The following is a 14,700-nucleotide window of genomic DNA, read 5'->3' on the forward strand; positions in this document are numbered from 1 at the left end:
TCCCTTCGTTTCTAAATATAAGTCTTTTTAGACATTTCAAATAGGGTACAACATATGGATTAGAGTGTAGACATGTTTTAGAGTGTAGATTCACTCATTTTGCCTCGCGTCATGCTAGGGCGGCTCGGGGCGGAACCCTAACCCCCACCGCCGCCGGGCACAACCAACCTCTCCCTCCTCTCCGCCGCCGTTGGAGGAGGTCGCCAGGCGAAGCCCCGGGTGGCTGGCGGCGGCGGCGGAGGCCCCCTTCCCTCCCATGTTGCATTGGGTGAGGCGGGTCACCCGTGGCGCAGGGGCCCTCCTCCCTGATCTGAGTCACGCCGACGCGGCCGTTCCCAGCGACGGCGCAACGTGGCTGTGTGGTGATGGGAGTATAGGCGCCAGAGTTGTGGGCTTCGTGGAAGATCTGGTGGCGCCGGCTGCTCGGTGGGCCTGCATTGTCATGGCGGCGCAGGTCGCAGTGGCCGGCGGCTTGGCCGGTTGGCGACGGCAGAACATGGCTGGTGGCAGCGGTGATGTTTTGTCTGGATCCCGGGGCGGCGGCCCTGGATGGTGGCGGCTGGTGAAGCTAGGGCCTCCCGCGGCGGCATGGTGTGGTGTAGTCCCTGTCCAAGGCGGAATATGTGATGATAATCTGATCTACAGATTGGTTCGGACCAGAGGCGGTGACGAGCGTGCAGGATTCATCTCGGCGGCTCTCGCGGCTTGGCGAGGCGGGGTGGGAGCCCTCCTCCCAGGCTCCAGTGGTGGCACACTCAGGTAGTGGTCGGTGCGCCAAGGCTCCTATGGTGGCACTACTGTTGCGGTTGGTCGCTGGATGTAGGCGGCTAGATCTGGCGCTTTGAAGGTGGTCGAGATGGTGCACAGGTTGTCGGATGGATAGTTTGGGACGGATCCTAGTGAAAACCTGGTCTTCGGTCGTTGGCCGGAACCGGTGATGACGATGCCCTTATCATCGTTTCCTTCATGAAGGCATCATCGAGGTGAAGCTCCCAACTCCACTCAATACCTCCGGGGAAAACCCTAGATCAGTTGATCGGATGTTGGTGACAATCATGTGTCATTACCCCCTTGGGGGCGACATTCTTGGAGGTGCACTCGTGCTTGTGGGACCAGCGAACGGTATCTTTGGTGGAGCGGTGCTTCATCCTACACATTGATGGCGACGAATCTCGATGGCGTGGCGCAGTGTAGATTCGGCGTCCGATGTGCGAGCATGGACTCACATAGGAGGACGATGATGTCTGGTGTCGTGGTGGCGTCGATGGCAGAGAGACATGGCACGGTAGATGCAACATTATGACTCTGAAGATGGATTGGTGGCCACGGCGGCCTCATACCCGGCAGGCGTCCTGGTTGAGGAGTGCGCCGGACTGATAGGTGCCCCATACCCGGCAGGAGTCCTGGTTGGGACCTCAGGTCTTAGAAGTTTAGGTTTAACTGCGAGGTATGTTTGGTATTAGGACTAGACTATCATCATCCCTTCATCATCTGGACAGGAGTAGCGACAAATGTTGCCTAGACAGTGGTTTTAGTCTTACCGTTGTATGACTTTGTAAAGTCTTGTGTGAATAATTAATATAGTGGTTGCATCCATCGTCCAAATGCAGAGGCAGGGGGTCTTCCTCCTTTAATAAAAAATACTCATTTTACTTCATATGTAGTCACTTATTGAAATCTATAAAAAAGACTTATATTTGAAAAGAGGGGGAGTATATGTGTACTAGCTAGCCGGTCTTGATTACAATTTTCTTTTGAGGGTTGACTTGATTACAACTAGGACTAATCCCGCGCAAAACCAAAGAATTAGGCCTAATAGATATTGCCTGGCCTGTAGTTTCGTGCGTACGGCAAAGAAGCCCACTAAATTTAGCAGCCCAACCCTCTATTTTTATTAGGCTATCGTAGACATTCATTTCACCACACATTGTATATCCATCTCCTCTCCAACCCTAAAATAAAGATTGAACTCCTATATGCAACGGCGTCGGCCGCCTGCAGCCGATCTCACCCGCCACTACCATGATACATCTCCGTCATTTCTTTAATTTTTGATTCTTCCATGCCAATATTGTACAACTTTTATATATACTTTTGGCAATTTTTTATACTATTTTTGGGACTAACATAATGATCCAGTGCCCAGTGCCAGTTCCTGTTTGTTGCATGTTTTTTGTTTCGCAGAAAATCCATATCAAACGGAGTCCAAACGGGATAAAAACTGACAGAGATTTTTTTGTGAATATGTGTGAATTTTGGAAAGTGAAATCAACGCAAGACGATGCTCGAGGGGCCCACGAGGCAGGGGGCGCGCCCCTGACCCTCATGGACACCCCGTAAGGCCGTTGGTGCCCTTCTTTCGCCGCAAGAAAGATAATATCCGAATAAAAATCGTGTCCAAAATTCAGCCCAATTGGAGTTACGGATCTCCAGAAATGTAAGAAATGGTGAAAGGGCAGAATCTAGAATGCAAAAAATGAGAGAGACAGAGAGACAGATCCAATCTCGAAGGGGCTCTCACCCCTCCCATGCCATGGAGGCCATGGACCAGAGAGGAAACCCTTCTCCCATATAGGGAGAAGGTCAAGGAAGAAGAAGAAGAAGAAGGGGGCTCTCTCCCCCTCTGTTCCAGTGGCGCCGGAACGCCACCGTTGCCATCATCATCACTGCAATCCACACCAACAACTTCACCGCCATCATCACCAACTCTTACCCCCTCTATGTAGCGGTGTAACCCGCCTTTTACCTGCTGTAATCTCTACTTAAACATGGTGCTTAACGCTATATATTATTTCCCAATGATGTATGGCTATCCTATGATGTTTGATTAGATCCGTTTTGTCATATGGGTTAATTGATGATCGTGATTGGTTTGAGTTGCATATTTTATTGGTGCTGTCCTATGGTGCTCTCCATGTCGCGCAAGCGTGAGGGATCCCCGTTGTAGGGTTTGCAATATGTTCATGATTTGCTTATGGTGGGTGGCGTGAGTGATAGAAACATAGGCGCGAGTAAGTAGGTTGTTTGCGTATGGGAATAAAGAGGACTTGATACTTTATAATGCTATGGTTGGGTTTTACCTTAATGATCTTTAGTAGTTGCAGATGCTAGCTAGAGTTTCAATCATAAGTGCATATGATCCAAGAAGAGAAAGTATGTTAGATCATACCTCTCCCTCAAATAAAATTGCAATAATGATTACCGGTCCAGTTATCGATTGCCTAGGGACAAATAACTTTCTTGTGTGACAACAAGCTCTCTACTAAAACTAACTTAGTTGTGTCTTTATCTAAACAACCCCTACTTTTTAGTTACGCGCTCTTTTATTATCTTGCAAACCTATCCAAAAACACCTAAAAAGTACTTCTAGTTTCATACTTGTTCTAGGTAAAGCGAACGTTAAGCATGCGTAGAGTTGTATCGGTGGTCGATAGAACTTGAGGCAATACTTGTTCTACCTTTAGCTCCTCGTCGAGTTCGACACTCTTACTTATCGAAAGATGCTACAACTGATCCCCTATACTTGTGGGTTAACAAGACCTTTTTCTGGCACCATTGTCGGGGAGCAATAGTGTGGGGTGAATATTCTCGTGTGTGCTTGTTTGCTTTATCACTAAGTAATTTTTATTTTTTGTTCTTAGTTGTTCTATATCTTTAGTTGTCGATATGGAACACGAAATACCAAAAAAAAGGTTTACTTGATACTCATGGAGATGGGGAGCCTCCTAAAACTCTCGATGCTCATTATGTGAAAGAGATTATGTACTACTTTGATAATCCTGAGAAAACCCCATTCAATTATGTTATGGGAGACACGTTGGATCAACGTGAATACTTTAGGGATTATCGCTTGATTCAAAAAGGGAAACTATTATGGGATCAAATTTATATGTTGCATTGGTATGCTCAGCAACTATGCTTGAGATATGATTATACTTGTTGCTCTAGGATGAAGGCTTCACACCTTCCCTTTTCATGCGAATTTAATGATAATGACACCTTAGCTTCATATGCTAATGGTATATATGATTACTATGATGTGGAACGAATAGAAGAATTCGTTGCTTTTATGGGTGCTTATGAAATTGAATCTTTGTTTAAAGAGTGTGAAAATGTTGATGATGCTGTTTACAGACCTGAAATTTTTGCTATACTTAGATATTGCTATGAGAATTATGAATTCAATTCCGACATTGATGATTTTATTGAGAGAGTCTCCGCTGTCCAAGAAGAGACTAATATTTTGCAGGAGTCTATGGAAAAATAAATTGATGAAACTGGGAGCTCATTGGATGAAAAAGATGATGAGGAGAGTGAAGAACAAAAGGAGGAAGATCGGATTAGCTACCCGTGCCCACCTTCTAATGAGAGTAACTCTCCAACTCATACATTATTTAATGTCCCTTCCTTCTTACCGAAGGATGAATGCTATTATGATTGTTATGATCCCATTGATTCTTTTGAAATATCCCTTTTTGATGACGCTTGCTACGCTTGTGGCCAAGATGCCAATATGAATTATGCTTATGGAGATGAACTTACTATAGTTCCTTATGTTAAACATGAAATTGTTGCTATTGCACCCACGCATGATAATCCTATTATCTATTTGAATTCTCACGACTACACTATATCGGAGAAGTTTAACCTTATTAAGGATTACATTGATGGGTTGCGTTTCACTACTACACATGATGATTTTGATGAAGGAAATATGCCCTAGAGGCAATAATAAAGTTATTATTTATTTCCTTATATCATGATAAATGTTTATTATTCATGCTAGAATTGTATTAACCGGAAACATAATACATGTGTGAATACATAGACAAACAGAGTGTCACTAGTATGCCTCTACTTGAGTAGCTCGTTAATCAAAGATGGTTATGTTTCCTAACCATGGACAAAGAGTTGTTATTTGATTAACGGGATCACATCATTAGTTGAATGATCTGATTGACATGACCCATTTCATTAGCTTAGCACCCGATCGTTTAGTATGTTGCTATTGCTTTTTTCATGACTTATACATGTTCCTATGACTATGAGATTATGCAACTCCTGTTTCCCGGAGGAACACTTTGTGTGCTACCAAACGTCACAACGTAACTGGGTGATTATAAAGGAGCACTACAGGTGTCTCCAAAGGTAGATGTTGGGTTGGCGTATTTCGAGATTAGGATTTGTCACTCCGATTGTCGGAGAGGTATCTCTGGGCCCTCTCGGTAATGCACATCACATAAGCCTTGCAAGCATTGCAGCCAATGAGTTAGTTGCGGGATGATGTTTTACGGAACGAGTAAAGAGACTTGCCGGTAACGAGATTGAACTAGGTATTGGATACCGACGATCGAATCTCGGGCAAGTAACATACCGATGACAAAGGGAACAACGTATGTTGTTATGCGGTCTGACCGATAAAGATCTTCGTAGAATATGTAGGAGCCAATATGGGCATCCAGGTCCCGCTATTGGTTATTGACCGGAGACGTGTCTCGGTCATGTCTACATTGTTCTCGAACCGTAAGGTCCGCACGCTTAACGTTACGATGACAGTTATTATGAGTTTATGCATTTTGATGTACCGAAGTTAGTTCGGAGTCCCGGATGTGATCACGGACATGACAAGGAGTCTCGAAATGGTCGAGACATAAAGATTGATTTATTGGAAGCCTATATTTGGACATCGGAAGTGTTCCGGGTGAAATCGGGATTTTACCGGAGTACCGGGAGGTTACCGGAACCCCCCGGGAGCCATATGGGCCTTAATGGGCTTTAGTGGAAAGGAGAAAGGGGCAGCCCAAGGTGGCAGCGCGCCTCCCCCCTCCCCTAGTCCTATTAGGACTAGGAGAGGTGGCCGGCCCCCCTCTCTCTCTTTCCCCCTCGGGGAATCCTAGTACAACTAGGATTGGGGGGGGGGGGGAGTCCTACTCCCGGTAGGAGTAGGACTCCTCCTGCGCCCTCCTCCTGGCCGGCAGCCCCCTCCCCCTTGGCTCCTTTATATACGGAGGCAGGGGGCACCTCTAGACACACAAGTTGATCATTGAGATCGTTCCTTAGCCGTGTGCGGTGCCCCCTACCACCATATTCCACCTCGATCATATTGTAGCAGTGCTTAGGCGAAGCCCTGCGACGGTAGAACATCAAGATCGTCACCACGCCGTCGTGCTGACGGAACTCCTCCCCGACACTTTGCTGGATCGGAGCCTGGTGATTGTCATCGAGCTGTACGTGTGCTAAGAAGTCGGAGGTGCCGGAGTAACGGTGCTTGGATCAGTCCGATCGGGAAGACGTATGACTACTTCCTCTATGTTGCGTCAATGCTTCCGCTGTTGATCTACAAGGGTACGTCACTACTAGAAAAACTGCTACTAATGGCGCACCTAATTTGGCCATTAATGGCGCATCACTGGTGCGCCATTACTAGCATGCCATTAGTAATTTTTACTAATGGCGCACCACTGGTGCGCCATTAGTATCTGGTATACTAATGGCGCACCACTGGTGCGCCATTAGTATAGGCCACGGTGCGCCATTAGTATGCCTCCCAGGGCCATGTATACCCAGGTGCTTTGGCATACTAATGGCGCACGACGAAGGGATGCGCCATTACTAACGAGGCATACTAATGGCGCACTGTCCAGTGATGCGCCATTATTATGCTTTGTCATACTAATGGCGCACTGTCATGTGATGCGCCATTAGTATGAATATTAGTTTTTTTTATTTTTTTTCTGTTTTTTGCACAGGTTACAAAATGTATAATTTGACAAAATATAGACAGCACACATCAATAACAGATTCATTGAATACAATAGAAGATTAGTCTTTGAATACAATTCATCATATTAGTCTCCGAATACAATTCATCATATTAGTCTCCGAATTGAAAAGACCGAACAAAGATAGAACATTATATTACAAGTCTCGAGACCGCGAGTAGCGAGTTTGTCTTCACATTACAAGTCGATATCGATCATCTAAACTACCATCACATAGAAGAGAGCTGCGGTCATCACGATGAGCATCATCACGATGAAACTCGTCTTCATCCGGTTCCTCCAACGCTCCCTCCCCTCTCCCGCTAGATAGCGGGCGTATCTAGATTCGGCCTCGGCCCTAGTGGTGTACCCTTTGTAACTGTTACCGCTGAATCGGTGAACCTGTCTCCGACACTCCTCCCAGTCATCATAGACTCCGGGAACCTTACCCTTGTACATGACATACGTCGGCATCGCTATACAATCTGAACTTTTTTTTGTCATCTATGTGCTCATTTAACTTTGATCCAAATAGTATCAAAGTTCTTAGAAACAAGCAGCTCTGCTAACAAAGAACAGTAAAAATGGGGCTTGCCTTAAGATGGGAAGTAAAGTTGCAAACTGAATATGTAGCTGCTAGGACCAAGTTTATCTTTCATGCACTTTGCTTCAACACAAATGTGCTCTGCTTCAACACATTGGAAACTGAGTTCTGACTGCTACAAATTCAGTTTTCAGATACCAGCAATCAGGAGCCTACATGGTACCATTTTGTTATCCTAGCAAGAACAGCATGAGCCAAACAAGTAAATGGAAAACATGTTTCCTCAACAAGCAAAAAGGGAAAATGCAATTTATGGCACATAGATGTTGATCCACTGACATTCATAAATTTCAGAAGAGAAAACAGCAGGCATTGCGCATGCAGTATTTACTGCTAACCAGGGAGAAGAGGTTCTTATTTTCACTCCCAACAACAAGCAGGAAAACGTCTACATCGATGCACTCGGACGAAGAAAGTGCAGCATACATATAGTTCATAACAGAGTGCACTGTGTGCAGAAACAGGAAGCGTACTATCAATCATCCACATATTTTTCGACAAAGATCAATCATCTATATAGTAAGGGATAGCTAAATTCGCACTTTACTAAACAAACTATCCCTCAAGTTATGCTATGAAAACATATTCAGTTTTTGAGACACCAACAATTAAGAACCTACAGACAAGTATTAAGAGAGCAGCTACACTAGGATTAAAGAAATTGACTCCTAACTACTACCCAGTTCAGCATTGAGACTCCACCAATTAAGGTCCTACATAGTAATAGACCATCTAAAATAGCATTCCACTACTACCCACTACAAGCAGTATGTGCTAAACTAGCATGTCACTACTACAGACTAGATTGGAAACTGGGTCCTAGCAGCTACATATTCAGTTTACAACATAACCAATCAAGACCCTACAAGGTGCCACTTGTTCATCCTACCAAGAACAGCAGCATCCAGAAAAGCCCCATATTTCATGCACTCTGCTTCTACACAAATGTGCTCTGCTCCTAGCTAGTTTCAGTTCAGATCTGATTACTCTTTGCTCTTATCCTGGTTTAGATCTTGTGGTAATTAAATAAATGTCCGTATATGCAATTGCAGACCAAAACAAAACTACAATTAACAGCCCCTGTTTTATTGCAAGTAAATTTGCTATCTTATACTCCCTCCTCTCTGGATTAGAGATCCTGCGTGTAAATCTAGGTTGTCTATTTTACCAACATAACAATACATATCACAAAAGTTATACCGTTAGTAGAAAGTACAATGAATCTTCAGCAAGAACCAGTAAGGTCCATATAGGGCTCTGGCTCCAACTATATCATGTTTTATTTAAACACAGTATGTTTCAATTCCTCCTCTATACAAATCTTGAGCAAGGACCAGCATATAGTATATGTCAACGATTCCGCAAGCAAGAACACGAGGCTTACTTGAGATCCAAAGAGTAGCTACCGGACTAGAGATATCGGGAACTAAACTATCAACGAAATCAATCACAGCAACTAAATCGATCCAGCACAAAAACGAAATGATAAAGATCACCGATCCGTAGAGCCACGCGTGAGGAGGCGTAGGGGAGGGAGGGAGGGAGGGAGGGAGGGGAGGGGAACCTTTCTTGGGCTGTTGGCGATGGGGATCACTGCTTCTGCTACGACGGCGGAGGCCGCGCTTCCGCTCCCTGGTTCGGGGCGGCGGGGCGACGGACGGTGGTGTCGGGGCGGCGGGGCGACGGTGGTGTCGGGGCGTCGTCGAGGGCGGTGGGGCGACGGTGGTGTTGGGGCGGCGTCGAGGGCGGCGGGGCGACGGTGGTGTTGGGGCGGCGGGGCGACGGTGGCGTCGGGGCGGCGTCGAGGGCGGCGGGGCGACGGTGGCGTCGAGGGCGGCGGGGCGACGGTGGTGTCGGGGCGGGGCGACGGTGGCGTCGGGAGAGGAGATCGGGGAAGGGGATCGCGGGCGAGGGCGAGGGAGAGAGAGGGGATCGGTACGAAGTAGGGGCGCACAACCACCCCTCGGTGCGCCATAAGTACATTAGTAGTTTTGCAAAAAAAGGAATAAAAAAAATAATAAAAAAAACAACATTAGTGGCGCACTCTTTGGCAGGTGCGCCATTACTAGTTACAACTAGTAATGGCGCACTACCTATGGATGCGCCATTAGTATGTTTGGGCAGGCGCACTAGTTCAAATTTTTTTTATACTAATGGCGCACCGTGTGCCACGTGCGCCATTAGTAGTTTCAACTCTAATGGCGCATCAAAAGGTGGTGCGCCATTAGTATATACTAATGGCGCACCACTTGTCTGGTGCGCCATTAGTGTCAATCCCATCTATAGCCCTTTTTCTAGTAGTGCATAGATCACACTCTCCCCTCTCGTTGCTATGCATCACCATGATCTTGCGTGTGCGTAGGAAATTTTTTGAAATTACTACGTTCCCCAACAGTGGTATCAGAGCCTAGGTTTTATGGTTTGATGTTATATGCACGAGTAGAACACAAGTGAGTTGTGGGCGATACAAGTCATACTGCCTACCAGCATGTCATACTTTGGTTCGGCGGTATTGTTGGACGAGACACCCGGACCAACATTACACGTACGCTTACGCGAGACCGGTTTCCCCGAGGTGCTTTGCACACAGGTGGCTTGCGGGCGACTGTCTCTCCAACTTTAGTTGAACCGAGTGTGGCTACGCCCGGTCCTTGCGAAGGTTAAAACGGAGTCTATTTGACAAACTATCGTTGTGGTTTTGATGCGTAGGTGAGATTGGTTCTTGCTTAAGCCCGTAGCAGCCACGTAAAACTTGCAACAACAAAGTAGAGGACGTCTAACTTGTTTTTGCAGGGCATGTTGTGATGTGATATGGTCAAGACATGATGCTAAATTTTATTGTATGAGATGATCATGTTTTGTAACCGAGTTATCGGCAACTGGCAGGAGCCATATGGTTGTCGCTTTATTGTATGCAATGCAATCGCGATGTAATGCTTTACTTTATCTCTAAGCGGTAGCGATAGTCGTGGAAGCATAAGATTGGCGAAACGACAACGATGCAACGATGGAGATCAAGGTGTCGCGCCGGTGACAATGGTGATCATGACGGTGCTTCGGAGATGGAGATCACAAGCACAAGATGATGATGGCCATATCATATCACTTATATTGATTGCATGTGATGTTTATCTTTTATGCATCTTATCTTGCTTTGATTGACGGTAGCACTATAAGATGATCTCTCACTAAATTATCAAGAAGTGTTCTCCCTTAGTATGCACCGTTGCCAAAGTTCGTCGTGCCCAGACACCACATGATGATCGGGTGTGATAAGCTCTACGTCCATCTACAACGGGTGCAAGCCAGTTTTTGCACACGCAGAATACTCAGGTTAAACTTGACGAGCCTAGCATATGCAGATATGGCCTCGGAACACAGAGACCGAAAGGTCGAGCGTGAATCATATAGTAGATATGATCAACATAACGATGTTCACCATTGAAAACTACTCCATCTCACGTGATGATCGGTTATGGTTTAGTTGATTTGGATCACGTGATCACTTAGAAGATTAGAGGGATGTCTATCTAAGTGGGAGTTCTTAAGTAATTTGATTAATTGAACTTAAACTTATCATGAACTTAGTACCTGATAGTATCTTGCTTGTTGATTGTAGATAGATGGCTCCTGCTGTTGTTCCATTGAATTTTAATGCGTTCCTTGAGAAAACAAAGTTGAAAGATGATGGTAGCAATTACACGGACTGGGTCCGTAACTTGAGGATTATCCTCATTGCTGCTCAGAAGAATTACGTCCTGGAAGCACCGCTGGGTGCCAGGCCTGCTGCTGGAGCAACACCAGATGTTATGAACGTCTGGCAGAGCAAAGCTGATGACTACTCGATAGTTCAGTGTGCCATGCTTTACGGCTTAGAATCGGGACTTCAACTACGTTTTGAACGTCATGGAGCATATGAGATGTTCCAGGAGTTGAAGTTAATATTTCAAGCAAATGCCTGGATTGAGAGATATGAAGTCTCCAATAAGTTCTATAGCTGCAAGATGGAGGAGAACAGTTCTGTCAGTGAGCATATACTCAAAATGTCTGGGTATAATAATCACTTGATTCAGATGGGAGTTAATCTTCCAGATGATTGCGTCATTGACAGAATTCTCCAATCACTGCCACCAAGCTACAAGAGCTTCGTGATGAACTATAATATGCAAGGGATGAACAAGACTATTCCCGAGCTCTTCGCAATGCTGAAAGCTGCGGAGGTAGAAATCAAGAAGGAGCATCAAGTGTTGATGGTTAATAAGACCACTAGTTTCAAGAAAAAGGGAAAAGGGAAGAAGAAGGGGAACTTCAAGAAGAACGGCAAGCAAGTTGCTGCTCAGGAGAAGAAACCCAAGTCTGGACCTAAGCCTGAAACTGAGTGCTTCTACTGCAAGCAGACTGGTCACTAGAAGCGGAACGGCCCCAAGTATTTGGCGGATAAGAAGGATGGCAAGGTGAACAAAGGTATATGTGATATACATGTTATTGATGTGTACCTTACTAGAGCTCGCAGTAGCACCTGGGTATTTGATACTGGTTCTGTTGCTAATATTTGCAACTTGAAACAAGGACTACGGATTAAGAGAACACTGGCGAAGGACGAAGTGACGATGCGCGTGGGAAACGGTTCCAAAGTCGATGTGATCGCGGTCGGCATGCTACCTCTACATCTACCTTCGAGATTAATATTAGACCTAAATAATTGTTATTTGGTGCCAGCGTTGAGCATGAACATTATATCTGGATCTTGTTTGATGCGAGACGGTTATTCATTTAAATCAGAGAATAATGGTTGTTCTATTTATATGAGTAATATCTTTTATGGTCATGCACCTTTGAAGAGTGGTCTATTTTTGATGAATCTCGATAGTAGTAACACACATATTCATAATGTTGAAGCCAAAAGATGCAGAGTTGATAATGATAGTGCAACTTATTTGTGGCACTGCCGTTTAGGTCATATCGGTATAAAGCGCATGAAGAAACTCCATACTAATGGACTTTTGGAACCACTTGATTATGAATCACTTGGTACTTGCGAACCGTGCCTCATGGGCAAGATGACTAAAACACCGTTCTCCGGTACTATGGAGAGAGCAACAGATTTGTTAGAAATCATACATACCGATGTATGTGGTCCGATGAATATTGAGGCTCGTGGCGGATATCGTTATTTTCTCACTTTCACAGATGATTTAAGCAGATATGGGTATATCTACTTAATGAAACATAAGTCTGAAACATTTGAACAGTTCAAAGAATTTCAGAGTGAAGTTGAAAATCATCGTAACAAGAAAATAAAGTTTCTACGATCTGATCGTGGAGGAGAATATTTGAGTTACGAGTTTGGTGTACATTTGAAAAATTGTGGAATAGTTTCGCAACTCACGCCACCCGGAACACCACAGTGTAATGGTGTGTCCGAACGTCGTAATCGTACTTTACTAGATATGGTGCGATCTATGATGTCTCTTACTGATTTACCGCTATCGTTTTGGGGTTATGCTTTAGAGACGGCTGCATTCACGTTAAATAGGGCACCATCAAAATCCGTTGAGACGACGCCTTATGAACTATGGTTTGGCAAGAAACCAAAGTTGTCGTTTCTTAAAGTTTGGGGCTGCGATGCTTATGTGAAAAAGCTTCAACCTGATAAGCTCGAACCCAAATCAGAGAAATGTGTCTTCATAGGATACCCAAAGGAGACTGTTGGGTAAACCTTCTATCACAAATCCGAAGGCAAGACATTCGTTGCTAAGAATGGCTCATTTCTAGAGAAGGAGTTTCTCTCGAAAGAAGTGAGTGGGAGGAAAGTAGAACTTGACGAGGTAACTATACCTGCTCCCTTATTGGAAAATAGTACATCACAGAAAACTGTTTCTGCGACACCTATACCAATTAGTGAGGAAGCTAATGATGACGATCATGAAACTTCAGGACAAGATACTACTGAACCTCGTAGATCAACCAGAGTGAGATCCGCACCAGAGTGGTACGATAATCCTGTTCTGGAAATCATGCTGCTAGATCATGATGAACCTACGAACTATGAAGAAGCGATGGTGAGCCCAGATTCCGTAAAGTGGCTTGAAGCCATGAAATCTGAGATGGGATCCATGTATGAGAACAAAGTATGGACTTTGGTTGACTTGCCCGTTGATCGGCAAGCAATTGAGAATAAACGGATCTTCAAGAAGAAGACTGACGCTGATGGTAATGTTACTGTCTACAAAGCTCGACTTGTCGCAAAAGGTTTTCGACAAGTTCAAGGGGTTGACTACGATGAGACCTTCTCACCTGTAGCGATGCTTAAGTCTGTCCGAATCATGTTAGCAATTGCCGCATTTTATGATTACGAAATTTGGCAGATGGATGTCAAAATTGCATTCCTGAATGGATTTCTAGAAGAAGAGTTGTATATGATGCAACTGGAAGGTTTTGTCGATCCAAAGGGAGCTAACAAAGTGTGAAGCTCCAGCGATCCATTTATGGACTGGTGCAAGCCTCTCGGAGTTGGAATAAACGCTTTGATAGTGTGATCAAAGCATTTGGTTTTATACAGACTTTCGGTGAAGCCTGAATTTACAAGAAAGTGAGTGGGAGCTCTGTAGCATTTATGATATTATATGTGGATGACATATTGCTGATTGGAAATGATATAGAATTTCTGGATAGCATAAAGGGATACTTGAATAAGAGTTTTTCAATGAAAGACCTCGGTGAAGCTGCTTACATATTAGGCATAAAGATCTACAGAGATAGATCAAGACGCTTAATTGGACTTTCAGAAAGCACATACCTTGACAAGATTTTGAAGAAGTTCAAAATGGATCAAGCAAAGAAAGGGTTCTTGCCTGTGTTACAAGGTGTGAAGTTGAGTCAGACTCAATGCCCGACCACTGCAGAAGATAGAGAGAAAATGAAAGGTGTTCCCTATGCTTCAGCCATAGGCTCTATCATGTATGCAATGCTGTGTACCAGACCTGATGTGTGCCTTGCTATAAGTTTAGCAGGGAGGTACCAAAGTAATCCAGGAGTGGATCACTGGACAGCGGTCAAGGACATCCTGAAATACCTGAAAAGAACTAAGGATATGTTTCTCGTATATGGAGGTGACAAAGAGCTCACCGTAAAAGGTTATGTTGATGCAAGCTTTGACACTGATCCGGACGATTCTAAATCGCAAACCGGATACATGTTTACATTAAACGGTGAAGCTGTCAGTTGGTGCAGTTCTAAACAAAGCGTCGTAGCGGGATCTACATGTGAAGCGGAGTACATAGCTGCTTCGAAAGCAGCGAACGAAGGAGTCTGGATGAAGGAGTTCATATCCGA

Source organism: Triticum aestivum, chromosome 1A (genome assembly GCF_018294505.1).
Source record: "Triticum aestivum cultivar Chinese Spring chromosome 1A, IWGSC CS RefSeq v2.1, whole genome shotgun sequence".
NCBI lineage: Eukaryota > Viridiplantae > Streptophyta > Magnoliopsida > Poales > Poaceae > Triticum > Triticum aestivum.